We start from the raw sequence: 11,845 nt of genomic DNA, 5'->3' as shown, positions 1-11,845 counted from the left end.
GTGGAATACGGAGAGGTCAAAGCTGCCCCCAGCTATAAAGAGAGTTCTTACATTTGTCTTTAGAAGGTGTTTGTTATGTTTCCTTTGAAGGAAAGGAGTGATTATTTTCTGGGAAATGCCTTTCCTTGAGAGCTGGATATTTCTGTCATGCATAGCCTGGATATATGGCTTTATGCTGGTGCATAATGGTTGCCTAGTATCAACTACATATATGCCTTGATAACTTCTGGTGCACTGGGTGAAATGTCCTACATTTGCCCAAGTGCAGGTGTAGCATCCAGAGATGCTCATGGTTCTGCTGTAGTGTAGGGACTATTCATAGCAAGTAGTACAGATATGTTGGTGAGTCTCACCTTTGCTGCATATGTACAGCCTATATTCACTGTACTTTGAATTATGGAGAATTTCGTTCTGTTGATTGATTTAATGAGGCTGAGAAGCTGCTTAAAAGCTCGGGAATGTGGTTTCAGGAAGATTTATTTCCAGGATTTTCTTCCAATAGAGGATCTGTTTAAGGACTTCCTATGCAAGTTCCAGGATAGAATACTATGTACTAAGTGGGATTCATTTTTTTTTTCCTTATAGCTAGATAATTCTTCATGTGGTGTTCAGGGGACTTTTAGAAATATGATTTATTTCTCTCTGTATCTTAGTTGGATAAAAATCCTCTTCAATTTACTGAGGTGGCTATCACAAACCAAATGCAGTAGTGCAAGAGGATTCACCTCTATCTTTTATCTTTTGTTGCATGTTTCAGATGGCAACCAATTTATATAGATAGGTTTTCTATGTATCATAGTTTGTAGGTTGCCATTATTTATGCTGACTGTACTGTTTATAAAAGTGATATAGGTATAATAGTACTTTGGAGATAATTTGACAGAAGGGTGCAAATAATTGAACTTGTGGGAAAAACTGTAAAGGAGTCCAAATTTCTGAGCCAGGTGATAAAGATGTCACCTGTACATCTTAAATGTTTTGGTACCATTATTTTAAAATCCTTCTTGAATATAGCTCTTAGGTTCATAGGCTGTGGGCCCATTATAGCACTCATACCTATGCCTGTACCTATACCACTTTCAGGTGTGCACATGGGTACCCTGAAGCTGCTAGCCTGACAGTGACATTGCGTTTAATTTTCCTGGAAGCTGTACTGATAAACCTCTCCAGTTCCCTCTTTTTATCAGCAAAACTGGAGCTGCTAGGCTGGAGGCAGGATTCTACATAGAAGTCATTGAACTTCCTTGTCTCCACCAAGTTCCTCTGATCCTATATTTCAGGAAAAAGTTCTTTCCCTTGAGAAATGGGTGCACATATATCACGTGCCCATTGGAAAGATAACCAAATGCAGTAAAATAAGAACCTCCTGTACTTCTTCATGCAGTTGGTCTACCTGAAGGAGTATGTAGTTGCTTTGCATGGTCCCTTGTTTTCTTCTGTGCACAGATACCTCCTGGCCTCTTTTATGACTTGCTTTTAGGGATGATTTCCTGCTGGTCTCCTTCCTACAGCAACTTAAGTCCAGCTTTTTCTCACTTCAGTTCCAGGTGTCTGATTGCTCCAAGCATTTAATCTCTCAAATGCCTGTTAGAATCTGCATGCTAGAGTGTATTTAATGATCCAAAGATGAAAGGACTATTCTTAGTCTCCATTTTGATCTTGCAACAGAGCAATCCTAAGGAAGAATTTGACTTATCTAATTTTGGACACCTGTGTCTGAGTTGATTGTCTGTATTAGCTTTGTGAGGAGAGTAAGGCTTGTGTATGATTCATCTGATATACTTCAGATGCCTACCTTGAAATGAGATAAATCATTTACTAGCAGTACATCTTTCTCCCCACTTGTTATGGAAGAAATATAGGAAGGTAGTTCACATGTAGATATCTACGTTGTAGATGTCTTAAAATATATGAGACAGACAGATCCGGTTTCCTGGGCCTCTGTCAATAAATTGGCCATTTGAACAGAAGGGAACTTGGCCAAATAAATTCCTCTATAAATTCCAAAAATAGCAATGAACTTGAAGCAAGCAAACTATTCATCTTCTGCCACATGCACGGAGTTCTTTTCTATAGATGTAGGAGTTTTGTGTAATGACAGTGACTGTAAGACCATTAAACTCATTAATTTAAAACATAGAAGTAAATATAGTCCTCTAAGATGAATCCTAAACGTTATTTACTCATTTTTATCTCCAATTAACAATTTTGGTTTTTTTACAACAAACACATGTGCACAGAAACAAAATAAAAATAAAAAACCCCAAACAAACAAAAAGCACTTCTGCTCAGAAACTTCAAACAAGGAATTTTATGAAAATTGACTGTACTCAAACACATTCTTGTGTAAGTAGTTGGGAAACAATGACTAACACGTAACTAACAATGCCTAATAAATCCAAACTGTGGACGGAGGGAAGGCAGATGAAAACAAAATTTTGGAATTTATTGGGGTGTTTAGTGCTTTTGTTGAGGCTCTTCTCTTTTTGTTCAGAAGTTTGGCTGTCAGAAGGCAAATTCTTTATATTTATTGTAGTAACACTTAGCTAAGTATGATTCTGCACTTGTTGAAATCTACTATCAGTATCAAACTTACTTGAAGATACTATATAATTCACAGTGTTTGCTCTTTCATCTTAATATCACAATCTTTAATTCTCACAGTCAAGTAATTTTAGGCTAAGAACGGATTTCGGGTTGCTGCTTAGTCCTTCAAGCTCTGGTATTTAACCAGCCTATAAAATGGAGCTAAATAGCATTAGACATTTGTAGAATACTTTGTGCTGGACTAAAGGAAACAGAAATCTTGTCAAGATGGCTGCAAAACAGTCCCTTCTTTTTTGCAGGTAGATTCCAGCAACTCTGAAATGGCAAGCAGACTATTCTATGACAAACAGGTCTACAAAGAGGTGATTATGCATTGGGTTTGCTTCAGCACAACACTGTGGAACTGGCTGATCCCAGCCTGTTTGGTCTCCAGCTCTGGTAACACTGTCTCAGCAAATTTTACAGAGGTCTCCTTTTCTTCTGACTCTGCTTGCTGCACTGTCTCCTGCTTGTGAAACACAGTGGGAGAATGTGGGAATCTCTGAAATATCAGCAAGCAGAAAGGTGAACCTTGGCCCATGGCTTCAAGTCCACTAGGGTATTCCATCCCATCTGCCTCATGCTCAGTATAAAAGCTGAGGGATCAAAGAGTCAGCCCTCTTTCTATAATGGCCGACGTCTGAGGAGGACTCTGTGCGTCTGCCTGTGATCCTGATCCTGAATGCAGATCCAGAGTTCAGTTCCCATCCATCCCTGAGTCCAGCCTGGGACTTCCCCAGTGTCAGCTGGTATCGTGATTGTCATCCTGGGAGCTTGATATGGTTTTATATATATTTAATTATTTCTTTTTAATTTATTATTAATATTTCATTAAGTTAGTTTAGTTCCTTCTAAAGTCATAAGTCTCTTTGTCCTCCTCTGCCTCTCTCTTTGAAGAGGGGTAGAGGGGAGCATCTGTCAGTCCCATCTGGGGTCCCCCTGGTCCCAAGTAGCCAATTTGGCCTAAACCACAACATCTATTTCACTTTTGCATCAACTTTCCATCCTGATTTTATTTCCAGCTTGCCTAAACACGTGTGTTGGGAGCTTCAGAAGTCATTGTTTTCCAGAAATGTGTAACAAGCGACATACAATTATGGGTGCAGTAGAGGCATTTTTTGTGAACGCTGTATGTACTTCTAAAGCTGTTCTGGGAGATGTGCCCAGTTCCATGATTTGTTTTCAGCCCAGAATGAGGGAAGCAGACGGAACTGTGCTTACCATAAAATAAGTTGTCTGCAAGAAATCTGAGAGTTTGTGTATCACATGTATTAATACTTTAGGAAGAGTCCAGCACTGTCCAGACTGGTAGCATGGTAGCAGTAGAGAAGTCAGTGAGAAAATTATAGATATCCATAGATTTACTGGGTCAAGCACTGCTATATTTATAAATGCAACAGTAGTGACCCATGAAAGAAGTGAATCCTATTCTTCCCCAAACAGAACGATGGAGAATGGATGATGGAGTTACCAGCTCTGCAACTATTTTCTGGGAAGACTTTTTGTGCTGATGCATTGACCAAGACATGGAAAAAAGTCCTCATATAAAGCAAAATCATAGCCTGAGAGCTCTGTTGTTATCTGTGTAACTAATATATTTTTATCTACTTCACAATTTAACTGGGCCATTATCAGGCAATTGCATTATAAAGCTGTACGGGCAGCTGTTCTTAATCACTGAATTCCACACTATTGCATTTTGACTTTCCAAGTTTGTTTGGTATGATTCTAGCTTATTTCTAACTTATTCTTCCCCCTCCCCGCTTCTTCCTCCCTCCTTTGGTCTGTACTATTTCACTAGCTCGGAAAAGAACAGAGCAGCTATAATCATATTATACAAAAATGTGAGGAAGCTTTCTTCATCAGACATCAGCCTGTTGATGAATTGCTTATAGCAGCTCTAATTTAAACTAATAGCATATGCTGGACTAAGACAAACTATGAAGTGTCCAACAAGTAAGGTAGAGAATGTGAACATGCATGGAAAAACAGTTTTAAAATGCATGTGATGGATTAAATGAATTGTTGCATTCAGGCAGAGTATGACAGTTTCTCTGATGTTTTGAAGGACTGCTGTAAGATGGAAGACATTCAGATGAATATTGCAAATAGTCGAAACTAGGAAAAGTATTGAACTAATAAAAGTTCAGAAAGTCCAAGAAGGAAACCTTGAAAAATGAGACTATGTCGATAAGCTGCTCCTCCCCATACGGCGCCCCCCCCCAAAAAAAAAAAGAAAATAACAAAACCAAGACCAACAAACCCCAAACAACAAAACAAAACAGATAAGCAATGAGGAACCATGAATCAGCTCACCAGCTCTCAGGAGAAGGAGCAATCAGAATCTTTGCAACCTGAGTGAGAAGAAATGGCAAGACAGTGAAAATTTCTGTTGTCGGGTAGGTATTAGTTCCTAACTCTGGAAATCAATGATGAAAAAACATGAAACTGAAGACATTCTTTCCCAATGCAACAGAAGAATCTGTGATCTGCTGCAGTACAAGCCTTTAATGAAGGTAAACCTGGTAGCTATACTATACAAACCCTTGCTGTATTCTATGTATTACCCAAGTATGCAATTGCCAGGTGGAGAGGGCAAGGCTCTTGCTCGATGCATAGCTATGGTCTGCTCTCTCTAGTACTCTAAACATCTAAAAGAAGGCATGGATAGGAAGAATTACAGACACATATCTAAGCACTGGCCTCCTAAGCTAGCTGCCTGCATGGGAAACATCCTCATTAAGGGGAAGTGACAGATATACAGTCTCTGAATCCCTGGTATGCTTTGGTCTCTGAGGCAGAAGGCCCAGACTGGTGGGTGAGGGCAAAACGTATGTCTTGTACAAAACCACATTGTCATATTAGCTTCGGTGGAAAGCGATTCTAATGCTTACTCATCCTAAACAGCATCTCATTGTACATCTCTCTACTTATGGTATTACTCACTGCCACCATCTTAGAATCCTAGAATGGTTTAGGTTGGAAAGGACCTTAAAGATTGTCTTGTTCCAACCCCCCTGTTATGGGCAGAGACACCTTCCGCTAGACCAGGTTGCTCAAAGCACCATCCAACCTGGCCTTGATGAGACCTCCACAACTTCCCTGGGCAACCTGTTCCAGTGCCTCACCACCCTCAGAGTGAAAAATTTCTTCCTAATATCTATTCTAAATCTACCTTCTTTCAGTTTGAAGCCTGTACCCCGTGTCCTATCACTACATACCCTTGTAAAAAGTCCCTCTCCAGCCTTCTTGCAGGTGCTCTTCAGATACTGGAAAGTTGCTATAAGGTCTCCCTGGAGTCTTCTCTTCTCCAGGTAGAACAACCCCAACTCTCTCAGCTTGTCGTCATAGGAAAGGTGCTCCAGCCCTCTTTATCATCTTCATGGGCCTCCTCTGGACTCACTCCAACAGGTCCGTGTCCTTCTTATGTAGATGGCTCTAGAGCTGCACACAATATTCCAGGTGTGGTCTCATGAGAGCGGAGTAGAGGGTCAGAATCACCTCCCTCGACCTGCTGGCCACACTTCTTTTGATGCAGCCCAGGATACGCTTGGCTTTCTAGGCTGTGAACGCATGTTGTCAGCTCATGTTGAGTTTCTCATCAAACAATACCCCCAAGTCCTTCTCAGAGCTGTTCTCAATCCACTCCCCACCCAGCCTGTATTTGTGCTTGGGATTGCCCTGGCCCATGTGCAGGACCTTGCACTTGGCCTCGTTGAATTTCATGAGATTTGCACAGGCCAACTTCTTAAGCCTGTTCAGGTCCCTCTGGATGGCATGTCAACTGCACTACACAGCTTGGTGTCATCAGCCAACTTGCTGAGGGTGCACTCAATCCCACTGTCCATGTCACCAACAAAGATGTTAAATAGTACTGGTCCCAGTACAGACCCCTGAGGAACACCACTTGTCACTGCTTGCAACTTGGACACAGAGCCATTGACTGCAACTCTTTGAGTGTGACCGTCCAGCCAGCTCCTTAGCCATCAGATCCATGTCTCTCCAATTTAGAGACCAGGCTATCATGCGTAACATTGTCAAATGTTTTGCATAAGTCTAGGTAGATGATGTTAGTTGCTCTCCCCTTATCCACCAAATCTGTAACGCTGTTGCAGAAGGCTACTAAGTTTGTCAGGAACAATTTGCCCTTAGTGAAGCCGTATTGTCTGCTACCAACCACCTCCTTATTTTCCATGTGCCTTGGCAGAGTTTCCAGGAGGATCTGCTCCATGATCTTGACAGGCACAGAGGTGAGACTGACCAGCCTGTAGTTCCCCGGGTCGTCTTTTTTCCCCTTTTCAAAAACGGGGGTTATGTTTCCCCTTTTCCAGTCAGTGAGAACTTCACCAGACTGCCATGACTTCTCAAATATGATGATGGATAGTGGCTTGGCCACTTCCCCCACCACTTCCCTTGGGACCCACAGATGAATCTCATCAGGACTTGAGCAACTTCAGGTTCCTCAGCTGGTCTCAAACCTGGTCTTCTTCTACAATGGGCAGTACCTTATTCTCCCAGTCCCTGCCCTTGCATTCTGTGACTTGGGCAGTGTGGTTAGAGCCCTTCCCAATGAAGACTAAGGCAAAAAGGCCATTGAGTATCTCAGCCTTCTCCATGTCCCGAGTTACCAGGTCTCCTGTTTCCTTCCTGAGTGGTCCCACATTATCCCTAGTCTTCATTTTGTCACTGATATACCTATAGAAGGCTTTCTTGTTGCCCCTGATGCCCCTGGTCAGATTTACCTCTATCCGGGCTTTAGCTTTCCTAACCTGATCCCTGGGTGCTCTGACAATTTCTTTGTATACCTCCCAGGCTACCTGTCCTTTTTTTCAGTGTCTGTAGACTTCCTTTTTCTGTTTGAGTTTGTCCAGGAGCTCCTTGTTCATCCATGCAGGCCTCCTGGTGTTTTTGTCTGACTTCCTCTTTGTCCGTATGCATCGCTCCTGAGCTTGGTGGAGGTGGTCCTTAAATATTAGCCAGTTGTCTTGGACCCTCTTCCTTACAGGGTTTTATCCCACTGTACTCCAGCAATCAGATCCCCAAAGAGGCTAAAGTCTGCTCTCCTGAAGTCCAGGGTAACAAGCTTACTGTGCGCCCTCCTCACCACCCTAAGGATCTCAAATTCCACCATCTAATGATCACTGCAGCCAAGGCTGCCCTAGAGTGTGACGTTCCCCACCAGCCCCACCTTGCTGGTGAGAACAAGGTCTAGCATGGCACCTCTCCTTGTTGGTTCCTCTGTCACCTGGAGAAGGAAGTTATTGTCAACGCATTCCAGGAACTGCCTGGGTTGCTTATGCGCTGCTATGTTGCCCATCCAACAGATATCAGGGTAGTTGAAGTCCCCCATGAGAACCAGAGCTTGTGAACATGAGGCCACTCCAATGTGTCTATAGAGGGCCTCATCCACTGTTTCCTGGTCAGGTGGCCTGTAGCAGACCCTCACTGTAACATCACCTGTCCCTGCCCTCCCTTTAATCTTGACCCATAGGCTCTCGGTTGGCTCCTCATCCATCCACGGGCAGAGCATTGGTTGGTTTTTTTCCAAGTTGGTTTAGAGTTATCTAACACTTTTTATCTTTATCAAAATATTTGCACTTAAACTGAATATTTCAAAGCTTTTAAGCATACAAAAGGAAGCAAGGGTTCTTTCACTGGCAGCTGAGATTGCTTTAAAAACTACATCTCTACTACAAAAGGGGAAAAAAGTCACACAGGTCTTTGCCTCAGGTTTCCTGTGACAGTTTAATCCAAACATGAATCCATTGCCCATATAGTATGAATATGATTATTTAATATTAGTACCTGCCCCTAAGTCTCTTAGCATAATCATAATGTGTCCTTAGGGGTTAAAATTGCTGAAAGTTTAGTCAATGTTTCCCTCTTTGCTTTATGCAAACCTATTAAATTATGAGCACAGAAAAAATGAATCAGGACATGAACTTAGCTGCTATTAATTTAGCTAAGCAAATTAAAAAGGAAAAATCCAGAGACATTTTATAGCCATCAGTAGTAGGCAATTTTATTAACATCACATTTGAAAAATTAAAGTAATTTAGGCTGTCCCATTCTTCAATATCACCAGAGAAACCATCAGGTGAAATCTCTAGAAAAATCTGTTGAAATGCATTTGAGAAATATACCCAGGAAACCAAGTTTCATAAGCTCTAGGGTAGAAGGGAGAGGAAACAAGATTCTGATATGCAAATTTAATATAGAATTTTCTAGATGTCTGCAGCCTTCTTCAGCATATAGCAATGCCTAGTGAAGGACTGAAATAATGTTCTGCTTTATAAGATTTTGAAGGTATTTGAGTCTAAAACCCCAAAGCTACTCTCCCATATTATGCTTTGAAGTAGGGAGAGATGTAAAAACTGCTGTAAAACAGTTGCCAGTCATGCCTCAAGCTCCTACTCCCTTACCTAAAGGAAGGTCCATACAGACTATCACCAGTTCTAGGGGCATTCAGCCATTCTCAGCTGCAAAGAGTCAACAGAAGGCAAGTCATTCATATATTTATATTCAGGTTTTCTCATCCATTTCACACCAAAGCTGCTGTAAATTACCTATTAGCAATTAGAGGGAATATGGCTGGGACAAAAAGCTCACACTGCTAATAAGTTTGCCTAATTGCTATTTCATGTATACACCTATAACCAAGACATATTTAAAACAAACTAACAAAAAAAAGAGACAGGAAAACATTAGACATGTTTTCTAGGATGGTCAAAAATATTTTTATAGCAAAAAATTTTCTCTGATTTGGGAAGTTAATGAGCACTTGTTCTAAAATAAAACTCTGATTTATTTTGGAAGGCAGCATGAATCTGATTTTGTTTATGTTAATTTTTCACAGATAAAGGATAAAAATCTGCATCCTGGAATAAATGGTTGTTGAATAGCTAGACTAACATTTACTCATATCATAGAATCATAGAATGGTTTAGGTTGGATAAGAACTTGAAGATCATTGAGTTCCAACCCCCCTGCCATAGGCAGGGACACCTCCCCCTAGACCAGGTTGCCCAAGGCCACATCCAGCCTGGCCTTGAACACCTCCAGGGATGGGGCCTCAACAACCTCTCTGGGCAACCTGTTCCAGTGCCTCACCACCCTCACAGTGAAAAATTTCTTCCTAATGTTTAATCCAAGCCTGCCCTCTTCCAGTTTAAAGCCATTCCCCCTCGTCCTATCACTACATGCCCTAGTAAAAAGTCCTTCCCCAGCTCTCCTGTAGGCCCCCTTTAGGTACTGGAAGGCCACAACAAGATCTGCCCGGAGCCTTCTCTTCTCCAGGCTGAACAGCCCCAGCTTTCTCAATCTCTCCTCATAGGAGAGGTGCTCCAGCCCTCAGATCATCCTCGTGGCTCTCCTCTGGACGCGCTCCAGCAGGTCCATGTCTTTCTTGTGTTGGGGACTCCAGAGTTTATCAACTTAATTTGCAATCAATTAACTTCAAAGAAAAAAAAAAGGAAAAGTAAACCACTGGATGGCTGGAAATCAGATAGTGAATATTAAGGTAATTCAGAACACCAATACCAAAAATAATATTTGATAGGACACTTACTTTCAATGTATATAGTTAATGAACATATATGTTATTAATGCTTGTTCTGGAAAAGATCACGTACCCAAAAATGTTCTGCTTCTGGCTGAACTCATATATATATAAGTTTAAAATCAACGTAACACATACAATATATATAATCATGTATTTCAATATTAGTTTTTAGTCTGTGTTCATTTCCTTTGCCTCATTAAACGTAATAGGAATGGATAGTTGAATGTAATTGGGATATTTTATTTAAAATAATACATTAAACTATTGCATGCCAGAGAATATTGAATCTCAAATTTATAAGAGTGCACCTGTTGCCTCTGGATTATGACATTACTAAGTTAAAACGCAATAGGATCAGTGTTAGACTCTCGTAGAGTAGAATTAACGTCCCTGGTTCTCCATTTGTTTATTCCACGTATAAATCTGATTTGAAAGGATTCACTGTGGTCACAATTACATCCTAAAATTTCAATCTAATTAAAATTTGCCTATGTATCTGAAATAGTTTTGACCATAGAAGTGAATGGGCAAAATTTGACATTCATAGACTCAGATGGCCTATAAATTATGTATACATTTGTCCAATGCATAGCTGGTTATATAGAGCTCCCCTATAACTACTAATTGGATGATACCAAAATCCTTTGTTCTACTTAAAGATCATATTGTGTAACAAAGTAAGAAATCCAAAGATATCTGCTCTCTTTTCCAAAACTCAGAGTCTCAAAACTCATTGCTGAGCACTAGCACTTGACAAGCACCTGACATTTTACAGTCTTGCATTTTTCTTTGATGGTTAGCCCTTAGCAGTCCACCTACACTAGAGTGGAAGGGTTTTTTGGGATCGATGTTAGTTAGCTTACCAAATTGCAATTAATTACATGATAATTGCTGAAAGAAATGTTCCCCGTTTACAGACGCCAAGAAGATGGTGAAAACATGTTTGTGCCAGATAGTCTGGTTCCCAAGAAAACTTTTTCCTGGATTCATCATTCATTCATAAGAGGACCTTAGGATGTCTAGCTGAGTCAGGCACTGAAAGCTGAATCGGAGTCTTGGCAAAGTAAGCCATCAGTCCATTCTTGTATGAAATGCTCAAGAGGAGGAGTTTCTGATGATTATCTTGATCTACGTTATCTTTTTGCTGTTGTTGTTTGGACCAGCAACAAGGTGTGAGTATTTACATTTATGACCTCACTAACAATATTCAGGAAAAAAGATTTCTTGTGATGTTTTCAGCGTTGTCCTTGTTCCTCCTATAATTATCTACATGGTAGAAGTATATAGCTCCAAAAGTGTATTTAGAAGAACCCCCCCCTATTTTAAATCTCATTACTTATTTGAGCATTAGACTCAAAATCTTAATGATTGGAGCAGGTTCTAGGTTATTTGGGGTATGACCTAAAGTTGTCATTGTTGCCTAGACATCCAAAGACAGTTCACAGAAGAATCTGCTTGCTTTATTCTTGTTTTCTTAGTACAGCAAAAGATAATTATTCTTTATAAATGTTTTGCAGTAGATCAGTTGAGAAGAATGTTGCCCCTTTCTTCATTCAGGGGTAACACTTCCTTTGCACCGAAGCCACAGTAACCTTTTGGGTACTAGGAAGACAATGGCAGGCATACCGGGGTTTATTTGCTTGTTACATGACTTTGTTAGCTTTACTGAATGAACTGACTCAAAACCAAATAATGCAG

The sequence above is a fragment of the Charadrius vociferus genome, unplaced genomic scaffold (genome assembly GCF_000708025.1).
Source record: "Charadrius vociferus isolate BGI_N301 unplaced genomic scaffold, ASM70802v2 scaffold103, whole genome shotgun sequence".
NCBI classification, from domain to species: Eukaryota; Metazoa; Chordata; class Aves; order Charadriiformes; family Charadriidae; genus Charadrius; species Charadrius vociferus.
The sequence above is the reverse complement of the archived record's forward strand: the minus strand, read 5'-3'. Positions refer to the sequence as shown.